Here is a 19,883-nt window from a genome sequence, read left to right on the forward strand (position 1 = left end):
CTTTAAATGTAGTCAGTATTTCATTATATTCATTATGTTCAATAATTTTAGTCTGTTTCACTCTGACTACAATGACAACTCTTTTCCCCCACGTTTACTCAACAGTGTTTTCCCTAATGATGTTTCTGTGTAATAATAGTGTTTCCCAACCCTGATCCTATAGTTCCCCCGGCACTGCACAGTCCTTAATCATTGAAGTTTCTGTTTTGAACGGCTCTTTCCGTGGCTACAAAAATACAATTATTCAAAGTAGCTTTTCAAAAACTACTAATGTATTAATATGAAAGATAATAAGCAAAAGAAATGTAATAACATGCTGATCTTCATTATCTTATATGCAGGGAAAACACCTGAACTTCTGCGGAGCAGTAATGAATAAAGTAACATGGTCAGCGTCGCGCTGGTGAGATTAGTTTGCTCTGTCCATTTGGTTTCGCTAACAAACACGTCCTCCCTGCGATGTCGAGTCGGTCACACAGCTCGGTCCATTGAGCCGCACCGATGATGTCAGCACGGCACGAGCTCTGTAACACCGCTCCGTTTCGTCACACTGTTGGTGTGTTTGGCTTCCCATACAACTCGTTACAACTAACCGACATTGCTTAAAAGAGTTTGTGAGACGCGCCAAATTAAACAGAAGTGCGGACACACAACTTCCTTTTCAAGGGAAATTAGCCATCATCAACTACCGAAATCTTTTCTTAAGTAATGCGTATGAATGAATTTCACCAAGGTTGATCAATGTTTTTCGTTTCACTAGTGTTGAGGCTTTTCAATAATTGTTGCCTAACGGCCCTTCATACTGGAGATCTCATATTTGTCTCCTCTAAAGTTTAGAAGAAATCTCAGCAACATCACACACTGTGCTCAGATTTCTCTCTGTAGAAACTCGGGATTGCTCACATTTGTCTATTTTGAAGTTTAGAAGTGATCTCAACAACATCACACACTGTGCTCAGAGTTTTTCCCTAAACTAAAGACCCTGGTGGTCTCATATTTGTCTCCTCCAAAGTTTCAGACAAGAATGAACATTGATCTAGTTCATTTGTACAGTATGGTGCACTGGCAGAATAGTTTTGTATAATTAGTGTAGAAATATGTGAAATGCTTATAAATCATTAAATGTTTAAGTTTTATAGACCCCATTATTACACATTTTTCAAGTGTCCAGACATATATTGTTATCCATTTAATATGAAGAGACAATTTTATTAGTCTTTTTCATTATAAAATATATTATAAGTAAGTAAAATGTATTTATACAGCGCCTTTCACAAACTAGGTCACAAAGCGCTTTACAATAGACAATAAAACATAATAAAGAACAAAATAAAATAAAATAAAACGGATACAATTTTCAGTATATAAAAGGACAGAGATTACCCAAAAGCTAACCTGAACAAATGAGTCTTCACTTGTCCCCTAAAACTGTCCACATTCTCAGCAAACCTAAAACTGGTTGGCAAAGCATTCCATAGTCTGGATGCCATAGCGGCGAAGGCTCTATCCCCACCTGTCTTTAAACGAGTGCGTAGTGTAGATAGCAGATTATTAGACCTGAGAGACCGGAGAGGGGTATGAAGATGAATTATGTCAGCAAGATAAGCAGGGGCCTGACCATGTAAAGCCCTATAGGTTATGGTTACAATTTTGAATTGGATCCTGTAAATTACAGGAAGCCAGTGAAGGGAGCAAAGTATCGGGGTGATATGGGTGCGCCTATTTGATCTAGTGAGTAACCTAGCAGCAGAATTTGGAATAGATTGCAGTCGATGAAGAACAGATTTGTTAAGTGAGGAGAAAAGTGAGTTACAAGTATACGTATACTGTACGCTGTGAATGCTCTGCAGACCCAAGCCATTTAAGAGAATGAGTTTTGTGGACTCGCAAATTAATATTAACACTATAAATATGACTATAAATTCCCTTGTCGTTTGAGGTGTAAAATAAAGCTTACATAATAAAATTATGGTAATACTGTACATATGTTACTGTCCGTCATTTATTTATTTGCCATTCGACTTTTTTTTCCAAATAAGTGCCAGATATAAATAAAATAAAATTAATACATTATTAGCTAACTGTGATTTGTGTATGTACATTTCTGAAATGCATAACTTGGACACAGTCACCTCTGATAACAGATCACTCTAAATTGTAATGTAGATGTGCATTTTCTGTAAAGCTGCTTTGAAACAATATGTATTGTGAAAAGCGCTATACAAATAAATGTGAAATTAATTGAAAAGTTATGGAGGGTTTTGGGTAAGTGTATCCACAACGCTGGCGTTATTATGCATCATCATCATTGTTTCGCGTTCTATGGAAGCATATGGGTAGCAATATTCAATTTGAAATGTAATATGCAAAATGGCAATGCATTTCTGTATTTCAATTTACGTTTTCCATTACATATGTGCAACGTTTGGTGCAAAATTAAAATGATATTATATTATTTACATTTGCCATTTCATACACTAGTTTTAATATGTAAATTGAATACATTGTTTTACGGTGTGTACTTTACTCTTAACACCTTTTACCTATTTATTTATTATTCTCAGGTAAGGTAAAGAAAGTCAAATCTGACCTAAACCGTAAGCGTTCAAAAGGTACTTACAATTTGGTCAGAAGACTCCTCTGTGGTATGTTCTCATTAATAGTCTTCCAGCATCATAAGTCTCAGTAGGCAGATTTTGTAATCAATTAAATTTCTTTGAATTGGTTACTTTTCTTTTTATAATAAACAAAAATATAAAAGGCGAATACAACTTAATCGTTTAAGTATAAAATACAATAGTCATGTTTTGAAACAAAGGTGTAGTAAGCTCTGGGCTTCTTCTCTTCTGCTTGGGGTTTCTTGTCCTCAGCTCTGGGCTTCTAGGCGTCGGGGGCACTGGCGTATCAGTATCCCAAGAGGCAGTCCGTTCATCAGTCTTTTATACTCCTTGTTTACAACTGGCATTTGGTTGACACTCCTCCAAAGTTTCCCAGATCCTTCTCCAGTCAGGTGCAAGCGGTCCACCTCTTCATGTCCTTGAACTACAGTAAACTCAGCTAAGATGGCTGAGTTCATTTAAACATTTAAAGAGTCTAGCGCACACACATAATCGCAATTTTCTGCTCCTCTTAACAGAGGTTGGCACAGTCACATATACATACATAACCAATTACTGTACATCTATGCCAAAACAATATAAGCCATCTTTTACAAACAAAATAAATAACAACATTGAATGCAATGCATTACACTGGCTAAATATGTGTAACAAAAAGGCATCTATAATAAATAAGGAGGCAGGTAATTGCATTTTCTTGATATTATACAACACCCCCTTCATGCAATTATCCTGACTCTTTATCCTTCCTTCTCATAATTGTAGCACAGACTTTGTTCACTTCATCAAACTTTACCAATAACATAGACATTTGTCCATCATTCTTAAATAGATTGGTTTGTTACAGTTCATGCAATATTTCACCCAGTTTTGTTTTCTGGTTCCCATAACAGAAATAATCAATTATATTTCTTTTGTAATTGTATTAAAATTATTTATTTATCAAGGGGCAAAACTTTGTGCTCTGCTTGTTTATCATGTATTAGGCCAATTTGGATCTCAACAAAAATCCAGTACTTCAAGCACCCGGTCCCCCCTTAGAGCCGCTGACATCTCCTAGGGTCTTTAGGGCACAAAGTTAGTATCTCTGGGGTATGATGGGTTTTCTTACCCAAACTACTAGTTTAAACACCCTTGGTTTGTACCAGTCTTGAAATTTATTCAATGTTCAAACAGTGCACAAGGTTTCTTTTTTTATTATTGCTTGAAACGTCCAGTTCCAAACCTCTGGGTCAAATATTGTCATGCAACTCATTTTCTCATTCAAATATCTTACACTAAATCCATAATTTCTTAAGCATTAACAGATTCTCAGATATCATAATTGTACCATCAAATATAAAAAAAAACCTTTTGTAGTAATTGTTGCATAAACATATCACATCCTACAATTATTTATCTGGTTAATTATGGTTACATTTCATACATTTACTATAATCAGAATAATCCAGTTATTAAACCTTTGTATCCAGAGTAATTCTTCTAATGTTTCCCTTAATATCTGAGAACACTATATATTCAAACATAAATTATATAAGTCAATAAATCAATTTGTTCCTTGTTATACATATGGTTCCCATTGTAAAGTTTGCAAACAATCTCTTAAGTTAATAATGTCCATCTTTAAACATTTTATATTTTAAATTAAATGTACAAGTTCATCTTTTAACATGCCCTACGGTCACAAGAGTTTCTTCTTCAATTAGCATAGCATATATTTTAATTTCCTTAATATATTATATACATTCAAAGTCCACTGAAGCCAATGAATTCTTTAATTCATAAAGATTTAAAAATATTTCAAAAGCAAAAACAACAACATTATTTTCAGTAAGTTCTTACTATAAGTTATCTTTACATCCCCATTATAATAAGGTTCACACTTTGTTACATCAGTATTTGGTGGCACCACACACATTTTAAATCCTCAAAAATTAACCCAATAATTAAATCATCTTATCAGGAGTTCTTACCCTAAACGTCTCCTTAGTTAAATCTAAGGTATAATCTTTTCTAACCCCAGATTTGTTTGTTACTATAGTATAATACATTTTCACATAATACAATTAAATTATTCTTTATTAATTTACAATAATATATTTCGTTTTCTTAAATCATGTATTTATCAGTCAGTAAAAACCATAAACACAACTGGCATTATAGATGACATAAAATTATTACATTTTATGTTTACAATATCAAACACCCACTTCATAATAGTCCTTTTAGTTCTACGGTTCTTATTTTATTTATTTATTATAAATCATTAAAATAATAAAGTAATAATATTTACCAGGATTTCCCAAAAGGTTTAACTGACCCCAGCTAAGGTCTCAGTGCTGGTGGATGCAGAGCGGCCGTTTCTTACTATTACAGTCTATCTTGTTGTACAGTCTATTTGACTGAATAAGAGGCATATACAAACTATATACTGTAGGACTTCTTCTGCTATTTCCACCCCCTTCTTTGAAAGGGTTCCAGATTCAGTCAAGGCCATTTGGTGCTCTTGCATGGATCATAATGAGAGCTGGTTTGTCCTCATCTGCTCTCTTGCTGTTCTCAAACACTTCCATGATAAGCCTGCATCCAGGAGTGTCAATCAGGTCAACATTACAATATGTCTACTAGCACCTATTATTCATAATGAGCTAATTTTCAATTATTCATTTCTTTTTGTTTGTTATGGAAACATACTAAATTAACTTTAAGTTGTTTTCTCAACTCTTCTACAAGTTGATTGACCATCCTTGTCCAGTTTCTCTCCCAATTTTTCTAGTCTTTCTAGTCTTCTTTCTGCATATTAGAATGCTTTAATATAACAGATACTGCAATATTTTCCATAATCCTAATCTATTTTATGTGACTCTCATTAAATATTATTGGCCTACATGCTCCATATGCTATCATATTCGTGATTTAATATCACTCTTCGTTTCTGCTGCCAAGTACGTGCACACATTTTTTTCCCCTCTAAAAAGAAATACTGTCTATTTTAATTTTTAATTTTATCATGATATTTAGGATGATGTTTAAAAATAACCTATGTTTTATATCATTTTTCATTTCTCACTCTTACTACAAGTAGGAGGTATTAGCCTCCATGTATTTTATCTTATATTACCATTATCTCTTGGTTATTTTTCCTTCTAGCCAATGCTAGAATATTCTTCAATATTCTTCACATTATTTAATAGTTTTCAAAATATTAGTTTCATTATCACCAAATAAGTCTCCATAACTGTATTAAGACTTTTAGGATTTGCTTCTATGCCATTTTCTAAATTACATTCTTACACAATTCATATTTAATTTGTCCATGAATGTTCTTCTTAAACGTTGCTAAGACTGACTATACTGTTGCAGTGTTTACTGATGTCTTTCCATTTTCCCCAAATATTCCAGTTCTAACCAAATGTATACTTTTCTCTCTTATCGTCAAAATCTTAATTTCCTGTAATGTTCCTTTAGGGTAGATTCACCTTACAGTGAATAATCTCCGTTTACCTTCCTATTAAATATTTCTATCAGGACATTCACTTTAAACCATCTTGTTCTTTTCGTTTGTAATACTAATATCATTGGGGGTTTTTCTCCAATTTTTGACCCTAATTTACTTCACCTATTCTCTAGTGCTTTATACAGTGGATTCATCAGGCAAGATTATGCAGATATGAGAATCCCATAATTTCAGTAGTTCCATAATGCAATATTCAAATGTTCTTCCTTTATGTACTATTAAATATATTTTTCCACTTTCTATATTTTATGCTTGTAGATTTTCCACATTAGCTTTATAGTTCAACTTCCTGCTTTCTTTTGCTCCCAGAAAGCTTTAGTTCACTTAAATCACTTGTACACTTTAGGCTACAGTAAAATCAACAAAATTCCAAATTGCTGCTACATCCATAATAATTTAAACAATCAATAATTATCATTTACCCACAGCAATTGATTTATATTAGCAGGATTTTTCTATATTTCAGCATTATTCTTCCTCTTTTTGGACTATTTACTTTAATTGTTTTTGATAAGTAAATTCCAAAGTATCACTCTACCCACATCAAAAACTTTTAATATTTTACTGTTTTGTTAATCTTGTGCCAGCTCTTTCTCTTGGCACAGGCACTCGAGGTGCTTTGCTGGTGGTCTTGTTCAGTATTTCCTTGAAGACCAGCCTGTCGTGCTGAGTGAACCTCTGCTAGCAGGCTCTCCCCCTTCCAGAAGTTCACTGGCACACAGGATCACCTCTGCCTTTCAATCATGTATTTGGGACTTTTTTCTTTTCTTTTTTTTTCTTTTTAAATCACATTCCCCCTTTTTGGGAGATTTTTTATTGTGATACATTCTTACGCTATATTGTAAATAGCGTTTCCATTAACCATTTCTCACTTTGGTTGGAATATTTCCTTCTTCAAAGCAAGATTTTAGGCTCTCTAGTTTTCTCCCAAGTCTCCTGGGACAAAACCAGCAGCCACTTGCTTTCTACGTCATTTGTATTTATCTCAATACATTATGACCATATTTACGACGCTAGAAATACTCAGCTGTTTCCAAGTCTGATTTCTTTGTACACCTTTGTTCCGTACTTTTGCCTTAAATGGTTAATCCACCAAAGGTCCATGCCCCAAATTCTATGCCTATTGCCTACCATATATACACCAGCAAATTACTTTGGTTAATGTCTTTCAAACATTCATCGCATTTAGTCCACAGCAACCCTGTTACATAAACAGTCCTATGCATCCATGTGCTCGCTGATAGTCACTGGGTCATTCATTATTACTTTGAGGATAACTCATCCTACATTCCTGGCAGACAACAACACACTAGGTTCTCTCATTGTTTGTTGACAATCTTCTTTTTCAATTCATCATTAAATTAACCTCAATCCTGTTAATACCTCCCTAGTTATCTCTAACTTATGAAGCTTTTCTTCATCTTAATCATACTTTTATTGTTAATTTCAATTTCATTTGTAACCTTGTTTTTTATAGCAAGGATCAAATTCCTTTTAAATCAGAGGAAATGTTCTAATAACTCCAAGTTTCTTAATCAACTATCCTCACGTTTATTATTATTTTTACATCTGTAAATGACTAATCTATTTAATCCATGTAAGCTTATTCAGACATTTCTTACAGTCACTCTGTATGCAGTACAGTTTGTTAAATAGCTATGAAAAATATTAATTTCATTTAACACATCTTGCCTGCAACTTTTATTAGTAGGCTATTAACAGCTGTTCCTGCATTTTGATTACTCTGCTGCATATCTTAATACTTTATATCAAAACTAATTTCAATTAATCAATATTCAAACATGGTCTTTGTTCTAAATATCCTAAAACTATGTGGTCAGTCTAAAGCAGTCACTATCCTCTTCCACTGTAGTAATAATTATACATTTACTTTTGTTATGTACATTATTATTTTATCATTATAATTATTAAATTTTTTTTTTTTAAATGTTATTCCGACAATCCATCCACTTTTTCTCTCTCTATTTTTCTTCCGGCTTCTCCCGTTATAGGGGTCACCACAGTGGATCATCCACATATCTGTTTGGCACTGGGGTTAACAACAAATTCCTTTCCTTGTGCGACCCAGCATTGAGAGTGCACTCATGCAACAGCAGGCGCTAGGACTTCCTAAAAATCCATCAACTACTATAATATGTAACCCACTTAATTACTTTAATATCTTATTTCTTGTTCACTATATTTAACATCCATATTTGACTTTTAAATAACTCCATTATAATTGTTGCATATCTTTAACATATGCAATAGTATTATATCTTTAACTTAAACAATAGTAATATTATAATGTCTGTCCCCATGTAGGAATATGTATCTTGTTATCAGTTAAAACTTCAAAGATTAAATTCTCACTAAGGTGTTAAATTTGGTCCAATATCTATTATATATTATACATTCTGTTTCCGTTTCTCTACTTTTCTCTAAGTCAAGCTAGCTTATCAGCTGTATTAATATCATATCACTGTGTTTTCTTTAAAATTGTCTGGTTGGACTAAAAGGTTCAGAAAAAGGCTTAGTCTATATAAGAGGTTAAGTCCCCCCAACATTTTTTAAAGCTTTAGAGCTAAATCAGTTAGTTGGCGGTCTATTTTCCCGTTTCTCAAAACAGTTTAAATCAAACCCTGTTTCTCCATGTATTGCTGGGTTTGTCTGGTAAAACCAGGGGGATTGTCCCTGTAATAAGTGCACTGTAAGTCGCTTTGGATAAAAGCGTCTGCCAAATGCATAAATGTAAATATAAATGTAAAACTCCTGTTGAGCGACCTTGAGCTACTCCCGTGAGCTCTGCCTGCTAGGCTGTACCAGGAGAAACATTACTCCCCCTAACATGCTGCTTTCTCTAACTTCAAACTCAAATCTTCAGTCTTCAGTGCACATAGTTTTACAAACAATTGTACGTTTTTAAGAAACCTTTTTCCTTTTTTATGACTTTTTATCTGGCTATTAATAGTTGTTACATAATATATCAATCGTGCTTTTATTATAATGTTTTGCTTTTATTTAAATTTTTTATTTTTCTTCCTCACTGCAATGTTTCCACATTTGAGGCTCTCTAACTGTAGTTGTTTGTCAGATGAAGCACATCTTTTGACCTCGTCAGAAATTCCAACTTGGATTAAAGCTGCAAGCAGCGATGAAAGGGCCCTCGCACCCGTGCCATCGTCACTCGTTGGCTTTAGGAAGACAGAGCATGGTTGGGCAATGTGCATTTAAGGAGGTATACAGTATATAGTAGTTGCTAGCATGTTTAGTATGTTTTTAGCATGCTTAGTACACAATAGGTATGTGGTTAGTACTGCATTACTGTGTTAACCAGTTCAGTTTCTGTTGGCAGTAGGTGGGGTTATATATCTGAATATTGCTTTGTAGATGTGTTCAGTGCAGGACTTTTATCAAGTATGTGAAGTTTGGGGCAGATTGGATATTGTATGTTTGAGTTACAGCAAATTCATATTTAATTGTAGTAATAGTATGGTTTAGTACTTATAGTGTTTACTAGTATGTTTTAGCATGTTTCTAGTATGTTGGTAGGATGTTAAGCACCTACTGGCATTTTTTTTTATATGTTATTAGGAGTCCACAACAGTGTTTAACATGTCACTTCCTGTTGCCAGCAGGTGGCGCATTGACTGTAACTGAATATGAGCATTGTCATGTGTTCAAGACAGAACGCTTATCAAAAGTGTGAAGTTTGGCGCAGATTGGACATTGCCTTCTTGAGTAACAACAACATCCTGTTTCATTATATTAGCATGCTTTAGCACTTAGCTTAGTATTGCTAGCATGTTTTAACATGTTTCTAGCATGTTTAGAAGTCAATGGTATTTTTAACATGTTGCTAGAACGGCATCAACGTGTTAAACATGACACTTCCTGTTACCAGTAGGTGGCACTATTACTATAACTGAATATTCTCATGTAGATGTGTTCAGGCCATGACTCTTATCAAACGTGTGAAGTTTGGGGCAGACTGGACATTCCGTGCCTGTGTTACAGCAAATTCCTATTTAATTGCAGTATTAGCATGCTTTAGCACTAAGCTAAGTGTTTGCTAGCATTTTTTAACATGTTTCTAGTATGTTGTTAGCATGTTTAGCACATGCTGGAACTTTTTTATATGTTATTAGGAGTCCACAACAGTGTTTAACATGTCACTTCCTGTTGCCAGCAGGTGGCGCTATGACTGTAACTGAATATGAGCATGGTCATGTGTTCAGGACAGAACGCTTATCAAAAGAGTGAAGTTTGGCGCAGATTGGACATTGCCTTCTTGAGTAACAACAACATCCTGTTTCATTGAATTAACATGCTTTAGCACTTAGCTAAGTTTTGCTAGCATGTTTTAACATGTTTCTAGCATGTTTAGAAGTCAATGGCATTTTTAACATGTTGCTAGAACGGCATCAACGTGTTAAACATGACACTTCCTGTTACCAGTAGGTGGCGCTATTACTATAACTGAATATTCTCATGTAGATGTGTTCAGGCCATGACTCTTATCAAACGTGTGACGTTTGGGGCAGACTGGACATTCCGTGCCTGTGTTTCAGCAAATTCCTATTTAATTGCAGTATTAGCATGCTTAAGCACTAAGCTAAGTGTTTGCTAGCATGTTTTAACATGTTTCTAGTATGTTGTTAGCATGTTTAGCACATGCTGGAACTTTTTTATATGTTATTAGGAGTCCACAACAGTGTTTAACATGTCACTTCCTGTTGCCAGCAGGTGGCGCTATGACTGTAACTGAATATGAGCATGGTCATGTGTCCAGGACAGAACGCTTATCAAAAGTGTGAAGTTTGGCGCAGATTGGACATTGCCTTCTTGAGTAACAACAACATCCTGTTTCATTGAATTAGCATGCTTTAGCACTTAGCTAAGTATTGCTAGCATGTTTTAACATGTTTCTAGCATGTTTAGAAGTCAATGGCATTTTTAACATGTTGCTAGAATGGCATCAACGTGTTAAACATGACACTTCCTGTTACCAGTAGGTGGCGCTATTACTATAACTGAATATTCTCATGTAGATGTGTTCAGGACAGAACGATTATCAAAAGTGTGAAGTTTGGGGCAGATTGGACATTCCATGCCTGAGTTACAGCAAATTCCTATTTAATTGCAAAAATAGCATGCTTTAGCACTTAGCTAAGAGTTTGCTAGCATGTTTTAGCATGCTTCTAGTATGTTGTTAGCATGTTTAGCACTTGCTGGCACTTTTTTATATGTTATTAGGAGTCCATAACAGTGTTAAACATGTCACTTCCTGTTGCCAGCAGGTGGCGCTATGACTATAACTGAATATGAGCATGGTCATGTGTTCAGGACAGAACGCTTATCAAACGTGTGAAGTTCGGGGCAGATTGGACATTCCATGCCTGAGTTACAGCAACTTCCTGTTTCATGGCGAAACATCGAAATTTGTCAGGCCGCCGAGGACCCGCCCTTCGACGAAAACTCAAGATCTTCGCAATTTAACGTCGCAAAGGCCTTAAGATTACACTCACCAAATTTGAAGATGATCAGATTAAAACTGTAGGAGGAGTTCGTTAAAGTACGAGGCATGAAAATGGCAAAAACTGCACAAAAATCTGAGAGGAAGTTCAAAATGGCTGACTTCCTGTTGTGTTTAGGGCTATGCTCCAAGAGACTTTTTTGTAGGTATTAGGTGATTACATGTATGTACCGAATTTCGTGCACGTACGTGGAACGTTGCGGGAGGCGCACTCCGTTGAACTTTTATAGGTGGCGCTATCGAGCCATTTTGCCCCGTCCAATTCTGAAACCTATATCAGATGTAAATTTTCGCCAGTTCTGACGCGTGTGCAAAGTTTTGTGAGTTTTCGAGCATGTTTAGGCCCTCAAAAATGCAATTAAATGCGGAGAAGAATAATAATAATAAACAGAGCAATTCCAAGAGGGTCCTCACACCATCGGTGCTCGGGCCCTAAATATCTTTTGCACAGAACTGCTCAACTTTTTCTCAGAAGCAAGGTATGTTTTTATTATTATTTTATTTTATTAATTGATATAATATTTTATCAATATCAATATTCAAATGCCCTAATGTTTTTATCTCATTAGTCTAGTTATAATTGCACTAGATACTTAGGGTAAAGTTACTGACAATACAGCAGCAGTGAAGCAACACTTTAGTGACTTAAATCTCTTCTTAAAACATTTTATTTCAAGTTTTACTTGATTTTCCATTTTATTTGTTTATATTTGTATTTAAAATGTGTAGTTTTCCCTCTTGTGTTTGCCTGTAAAGCGCTTTGAGAAAGCAACTTTTAAAGGTGCTATATAAACTAAATGTATTATTATTAATACTTGGGTAAAGCTGGTTTTATATTCACACATTCGGCACAAACTACAACACATTTGTTTGTTATTTTTCCTCTATATAACTCAACGTCTTTCACATGGCTGCTTTAATTGCACTAACATTTCAGCTTATTCCCGTTTAGTTTAATCAAATTTTTTTTTTTTTTATATGTAATGCTTCATCATTTGCTAGCAAAAACATGCTTTAATGTAACCCATGTATTTTATGCGTAAACCACTTCAAATTACAAAACCTAAAACTCTTAAACTCAAACTCGTTAAACATTAATAATCTTTTGTATATATACTTATTAAATCCTCAAACTTGACTTCCTAGGCAATTGTTTAACACAACTTCTACAGCTTTTAAACAGTTTTTGCTTTATTGAGTCCTCAATCAAATTATTCATTCTAAATTTCACTGTCCAGGGTGTTTCCTTAGCTATCTTGAGCGGCTGGAATGGTAGGTATTTCGACTCCTTTAAAACCTTCTGCCATTAGTATAATAGTATTAAATATATATATATATAAATATATATATATATATATATATATATATATATATATATATATATATACATAAAAACAGCTTTGCCTTCTTTCACAACTTCTTCAATTGGTATAGACCTCTCTTATCTAAACGTATTTATTAGATCAATTTTCCATCTATTATTCTTAGTTTCTCAGATGTTAATAAAACATCTATCAGCTTTTTTCCTTCGGTCCAAAACATTGTATATCTTGTCGCTAACTTAAACATTCCATTTAATAATGCTCTTTGAATTCACTATTTTCAACAGCTCTCCTAATCTAAGAAGTTTACAATATAAGTTTTTGTATAAATTTCTGTATAAAAATCCATACTTCATGTATAGTTATAATTAACTTTTTACTAATTATAGCTCATCCTTCTTGCTTATCTGTTGGTCCGACTGTTTGTACAGTATTTTATTTTATTTTTGTCTAAACTGTAATATTTATTCTTATTTCTTTTATAATATTTTCTTATATGTAAAGCACTTTGAATTACCATTGTGTAGAGGTCGACCGATTCATCGGTCGGCCGATTAATCGGCCGATTTTTTGCTTTTTTTACATAATCGGCATCGGCCAATATCCAAGTGTATCAAGCCGATTATTAGGCGGGCGCATCTGTGGACAGCCTAGTGTTGTTGTTGTGGAACACGTGTTCGACGCACGCTGCGCCTAGAGTCATTTTCCAGCAGAGTGAGCAGAGCTCATCCAGTGCCTAAGGAAGGAGCTAAGTTCCTTGGAGAAAACTCCTTTATATTTAATTAAAAACTTTTGATATGTTACTGCCAACTTCGAGAAAAAACATGAATAGGCGACATGACGTTCGGCTACTTTGAAATTGATAGCGTAGTTGAGATTGCATTATCACAGCAGAAGGGTTGCTATCATGTTACAATAAGTAAGCAAGAATTTACAGACAGTGAATCTGAGACTTTTATTTGTTCTGTTTGTGTGTCTTATATTTGAGAGGGTTGTCACTCAATGCAGAGAAATAAGTCATAAAAAAAAGAGACCAACTATAGGCTAGTGAAGGACTGGCTTTGCTTTGCTAGCCGTCGCTAGGGTTGGGTATACAGACAGACCCGGTGCTAATACGGCACTGGTGCCTTAACGACCGGACCGAATATCAACGCGGATTTCTGTGCTTCATTTCGGTGCTACTGTTATGTCTGTGCTTCTCTTGGATGCTCTGAAAACGGACGTTAGAATAACAGAAACATCGCTTCGCTGCACGTGACGCTAGTCAGCAGCTAACTTTAGCATTCCGTTAGCAAGTAGCTGGATTAAACACGGTTAAAATGCTGGCCAAACAGTGTAAAGTGTGACTGTATTTCACTGTAGACTAGGGGTGGAACGGTACATGTATTCGTATTGAACCGAATCGGTACAGGCTTCACGGTTCGGTGTATAAATTTCCACGGAGAATACACGCTATAAAAATAAATAAAACTCGTGTGCAAAGTAATGCGGAACTACTGTTAGATACGCGGGTTCTTTAGGGACACCTAATCTGTAGCCCCGCCTTAGCTCAGGCTGCAATGTAAAGATTGCAATGCTGGGATATGTTGTGTGTGTGTGTGAGAGAGAGAGAGAGAGAGAGAGAGAGAGAGAGAGAGAGAGAGATAGGCGCGGGCGCGATCGAAATGTCGCGTGTGTTTAAAGTCGCAAAGTGTTTACTTATATTTGTGTGTGCGCGCGCGTGTGTGTGAGGCGCGATCGAACAGTGGAAACATAAAAACATACTCCGTCATTTTGTTTATCAGGACATCATTCAAACTGCAAAGTGTTTAAGTTACTGTTAATTAAAATGTTAAGGAAAACAAATATATTAATCTGAAATGTAGCAAATTAATGTTCAATTCATTCAGGTACAATTACCAAACATATCTCAAGGTCTTTTTGTCTTTTGTACAAGTGCAGATTGGTAAAGTGTTCAATAAATGTTTTTGTTGAGAAATTTTGTCTATCTTAAGTAATTATTTGTGTTACATTTTATCTTTCAAATAGAGGTTAAAAACAAGCGCATAATCGGCCAAATATCGGCCAAAATAAATCGGCAGCATTTATCGGCCATCGGCCGACCCGGATTTCAAAAGATCGGCATCGGCATCGGCCTGAAAAAAACCATATCGGTCGACCTCTACCATTGTGTATGACATGTGCTATATAAATAAGCTTGCTTTGCCTTGCCTTATCTTGTTATTTTAATAAATTAATTAACAATTTCTTGCTGCTAGCCCTTAATTACATATTTTTTAATAAATTATATTTTCTTACCTTAGAGTAGCAAAGTTTTCTTGTAGAAAATCCGTTATAGTTCAGTCTCAGTCACATTTTTTAACATTTATCAGCGTACCAAGCCCTGTTCTAAGTTACTGAAGTATTTATCATTTTCTCTGCTGTAGACATTAGTGTAGACATGAATTTTGTTCAAGACTAAAGTAGCCTATAAGATATGAAATATTCTATTTATGTTTGTTTGTTTGGCCACTTATGTAATTTACATATTACGTCATATTATTCATATTATTTAGTTATTACTATCTTTTCATTTTTTTTTTTTTTTTGACCTATATCTCTCTCAGTAATCGGTCATTATATTTGTCTTTATATCTAAGACAGATACACGTTTGTCTTGTAGTGAAATCTCGGCTCACCTATATGCATTTTCTAATGCTTTAACCTCCTGTCAGCATAGGCACTATGTGGTTATATAATTTTTAACTCCTACCTGTTTACTTATGTTTGCAGTATGACTTGACATGATTTATAAGTCTAATATTCCTGCTTATAAACTATTCTTCATTTAATTTTGGGCTAAAAGTCCCAGTGTCTTTTTCCATCTCTTCTTCTGGACTCTGGAACTTCTCTTTACCAATATTAACACTCTCTTGTCTTTTGAAGTTCTTACTTGACTTCTTACGGTACCTAAGTCTCGCTTCAGAAACTATTTTTTTGTTTTTAATGACACTATTACTTGTTCTAAATTTGTCACTATTCTACTTAAACCCTCAGTAAATGGGTTCCCATTATAGACTGGCTGTCTTTATATCTCTGTAAGTAAAATTTCTATAGGCACAATTTTTTAATTTTTTTTATTTATTATAATTTTTATTGTTTTCCTCTTAAAAGCATCTTCTTCATTTCTTTCTATCAGAATATTTGTATTTAGTCCTCTGTATTTACTACATTAACCTCTGACTAATCATTCAATATTAAAAGTATATAATAGCTACATTTAACACAATATTATTTGATTTCCTGCTTTCACTTTCGGTGTTGTGTATCAGAGGTATTGGAGTTCTCTGAACCCTCTAACTCACCCTGACTCTGTGGTAAAACTCTCATACGGAGGCATGGACGGCCGAAAGAGTCCTTGCGGGACATCTTTTCCCGTTTCTAAAGTTGTTACTCTTTGCATTGTTAACAAGTTTCTTGTTAATAGTTTATCTCCCATTTCCTTCATTGTCTGTTTACAATACAAAATACAATAGTCATGTTTTGAAACAAAGGTGTAGTAAGCTCTGGGCTTCTTCTCTTCTGCTTGGGGTTTCTTGTCCTCAGCTCTGGGCTTCTAGGCGTCGGGGGCTCTGGCGTATCAGTATCCCAAGAGGCAGTCCGTTCATCAGTCTTTTATACTCCTTGTTTACAACTGGCATTTGGTTGACACTCCTCCAAAGTTTCCCAGATCCTTCTCCAGTCAGGTGCAAGCGGTCCACCTCTTCATGTCCTTGAACTACAGTAAACTCAGCTAAGATGGCTGAGTTCATTTAAACATTTAAAGAGTCTAGCGCACAAACATAATCGCAATTTTCTGCTCCTCTTAACAGAGGTTGGCACAGTCACATATACATACATAACCAATTACTGTACATCTATGCCAAAACAATATAAGCCATCTTTTACAAACAAAATAAATAACAACATTGAATGCAATGCATTACACTGGCTAAATATGTGTAACAAAAAGGCATCTATAATAAATAAGGAGGCAGGTAATTGCATTTTCTTGATATTATACAACAACATATTTTAACATATTTTAAGTTTGCAGTGGCTTCATAAATTAATGAAAAATATTAAAAAACAAAGTACACCTGATGCACATTTCTTTGTTCTTAATTTTCTAGAACTAGTTTAAGAATCTTGCTGTATTTATATGTAATTAATTAAGAGAAAGTACACCGCCATCTTATTCTGATGAAAGTGACTTGAACGCACTGCCGTCGTAAACACGACTTCCCAGGAGGACTTATAGACGATGACGTCACCGGGGGGGCCAACTTCACGCAGTGATTGACAGGGTGGGAGGGGACGGTGCCAACTTCACGCAGTGATTGACAGGGTGGGAGCGGGCGGTGCCAACTTCACGCAGTGATTGACAGGGTGGGAGGGGACGGTGCCAACTTCACGCAGTGATTGACAGGGTGGGAGGGGGCGGTGCCAACTTCACGCAGTGATTGACAGGGTGGGAGGGGGCGGTGCCAACTTCACGCAGTGATTGACAGGGTGGGAGGGGGCAGGGCCAACTTCACGCAGTGATTGACAGGGTGGGCGGGGGCGGGGCCGGGGCCAACTTCACGCAGTGATTGACAGGGTGGGAGGGGGCGGGGCCAACTTCACGCAGTGATTGACAGGGTGGGAGGGGGCGGGGCCAACTTCACGCAGTGATTGACAGGGTGGGAGGGGACGGTGCCAACTTCACGCAGTGATTGACAGGGTGGGAGGGGGCGGGGCCAACTTAACGCAGTGATTGACAGGGTGGGAGGGGGCGGGGCCAACTTCACGCAGTGATTGACAGGGTGGGAGGGGAGGGGGCGGGGCCAACTTCACACAGTGATTGACAGGGTGGGAGGGGGCGGGGCCAACTTCACACAGTGATTGACAGGGTGGGAGGGGGCGGGGCCAACTTCACACAGTGATTGACAGGGAGGGAGGGTGCGGGGCCAACTTCACGCAGTGATTGACAGGGTGGGAGGGGACGGGGCCAACTTCACACAAGGCTTGTTCAACTTCACACAGCTCTGCGCAGACCGATCGGCGGCTGACTTGAAGCAGTGCATGCCGGTTAGAAATTTTGTCCGACTTAATAAAGTGCCGACGCCACGTGACTGTGACATATGCCATCAAAGTACCGCGAGAGCGATTCGAGAGTAGCCGGAGAACTCAGCCAGCGCAGCTTCTCAAGAGCGGCTGCACGAGCTCTGCTGACGACACAGCTGTTCCACGATTGGCCGGATTCACCGCATGACAACGATCACGTGTGTTTCGTGTTTATTCGAACACCTTTAGTTCCTCTAAAGCTCACAAATCAGTTTTTTATAACAGTAAATACTCTTTTCATGTAGTTGGGATGTTATATTGTGTCATGTTTATCAAATTAAAACTGATTAAAAAACGTAGACTCCACTTCATTGATAGAAGTTTATGTTGAACTTTATTCTTGTTCAAACAGACGCTGTATGAAGCAGTACATAAAGTATTGAATGAAAATGTCTCTGAAACATCTGTGTATTATTTGGCAAATATTGAATTTATTTCACTTCAGCTGTGGTAAAGTATGCAAACACCACGTGAGCGGTCACTACGGGAACCAGAAAGTGTCCGACTTCACGTGTCCATTTGCAGCTCCTCCCCGCCTGCACTCGACTACTCTCAAGAAGTCCTCTCTGCAGCCTGTAGCACGATGACGTATAGCTGGATCAGATCCAACACGTACTGGACACTGTTACGCGCATGCGCGGTGGTGTGTTTAGGTGACGTCATATATGCATGCGCACTAGAAGAGAGTTCATCAGTGATGTGATCAGTTTGTATTTTAAACTTAAATTCAGTGGGGTTAAATTTTTATGTGCGTACATGTCCTGCAGACACTGAACAGCAAATTAAGAGGAACCTTATGTACAGATCACTGTGGAAAAATGAGCCATTAAAGAAGGAACTCTTACCAGACAAAATATCTTTATGCACTTTTTTTTTTTTTTTGGACATCTGACAAGATTTATTTTCTTGATGCTGTTATTATTTTAGCATTTTCCCTTGAACGTGTACTGGTATGTTAAGTTGTTTACAGACCATATTGTATTGTAGCTTTAGGATTAACATTACAGAGACAATTACTTCCACTCAACAGCAAATATGTCCTGAATAAAATTAAATGGCTTAATTTAAAAATGTTCTGTATACACGCATTAAAAATATTTAACTTTTAACTTAAGCATCACATTTATGTAAATAATTATTCATCAATAATGACTTATTACTATTTATCAGTACTACTACTACACAGGTTAGAACATCATCTCAATACAATATTGAGCATACTAATACCCTCAAAATGTATTGGTTAAAATTTTGTTTGAAAAAAACCCTCTTTTGTGGAATTTTATTCCTAATTTTATTTTTGACCGACTTGGGGATCTTTCTTTTTTACTAATGTGTGATTATAAAATTGACAAATTGCCAGTGAAACTTTCTGCCTTTCATGCTCAAGCTTTATTGGCTTGGAAACTGATCTACAAGCACAACTTCTCTCTGCACCGTTTTCTTATTTGGAATAATCGTTGTATTTTGTATAAACACAAAAGTGTTTTTTTAAAAGCTGGTTTGAAAAGGGTATTGTTTTAGTTTGTCATTTGTTTAACTCTCAAGGATACCTTATGACGTATGACGAGTTTCTTCTGCACTTTAATTTTCCTGACTCCCAAGGAATTTGCTCTTGTATTTTCTGCAATCAATTCTGGTATAATTTCTTTATGTAGAAGTGTGTTGTCATCAGTTGATATGGCCATAATTAACCCAGCTGACACAGTATGTGGCAAAATTTGTTTTTTACAGTACAAAAACAATAACCAATCTATTCGTTCTCT

At 36.0% G+C, this 19,883-nt stretch overlaps 2 protein-coding genes across 2 annotated transcripts in view; one reads left to right on the forward strand and one right to left on the reverse strand.

Annotated features, from left to right (window-relative positions):
- Positions 1–19,883, reverse strand: part of LOC309510264 (protein adenylyltransferase SelO-like) — a gene marked incomplete at its 5' end in the record, with an annotated part of 82,863 nt that overhangs the window by 40,346 nt on the left and 22,634 nt on the right. The window lies entirely within an intron of this gene.
- The window catches only part of LOC309510241 (NACHT, LRR and PYD domains-containing protein 12-like), a 48,470-nt gene that overhangs the window by 17,246 nt on the left and 11,341 nt on the right, over positions 1–19,883 (forward strand). The window lies entirely within an intron of this gene.

The sequence above is a fragment of the Leuciscus leuciscus genome (assembly GCF_965113295.1).
Source record: "Leuciscus leuciscus genome assembly, contig: SUPER_11_unloc_6, whole genome shotgun sequence".
NCBI classification, from domain to species: domain Eukaryota; kingdom Metazoa; phylum Chordata; class Actinopteri; order Cypriniformes; family Leuciscidae; genus Leuciscus; species Leuciscus leuciscus.